This window comes from Aplysia californica, unplaced genomic scaffold (assembly GCF_000002075.1).
Source record: "Aplysia californica isolate F4 #8 unplaced genomic scaffold, AplCal3.0 scaffold00149, whole genome shotgun sequence".
Lineage (NCBI taxonomy): Eukaryota > Metazoa > Mollusca > Gastropoda > Aplysiida > Aplysiidae > Aplysia > Aplysia californica.
In genome coordinates, this window is record NW_004797419.1 from 484,058 (window position 1) to 484,808 (window position 751).

Consider the following 751-nt stretch of genomic DNA (forward strand, 5'->3'; position numbering starts at 1 on the left):
AGAGAGAGGGAGAGAGAGAGAGAGAGAGAGAAGAAAGAGAGAAAGTGAAAAAAGAGATAAAGGGAGAAACAGAATGGAAGAGAGTAGGGTATTGCGGTGAAGGGAAGGGAGGAGAGTGTGGTGAAAGAAAAAGAAAAAGAAAACGAAAAAGAAAACGAAAAAAAAAACCACCAAAAAGCTTTGGGTGATTCACAGGCGCTCAAAAGTCAGCGAGACATTAAACTTGCATTGCGTGTGTAGCAAGGGCCAATACGGTCAAAATCATTTCTCGTCGAGTCATAATACGCCACTGGTGAATAAATTCATTCATTTTCAATTAGGAGAATTTCAATGGTCGCGTTTCGTGGAGAGAGACGCTCGGGAATTAATGACACCCTACGCCAAACGGAGAGAACTTAAGAATGAGCGAAATCGATTTGTGAAAGCCCTTGGTATGAACCGATTGTGTTTAGCGATAGGGCAGAGGAAATCGCCTTGTAGTAATCACGTTCAACTGTATAGTTTAACTATCGCTATTTGCTGTGTTGTAGTTTAAGTATCGCTATTTTCTTTGCAGTTTAAGTATCGCTATTTGCTATCCATGTATAAACGAGTTCACATCTGATGGCCTCGACAAAAGGAAAATGGACTCGTCAAAGAAACATCTGTAGTTAAGTTAAAAGTCTATTTACGTATTTTTTCCGTTTCTTCGTTTTTTATCTATCTATCTATCTATCTATCTATCTATCTATCTATCTATCTATCTATCTAT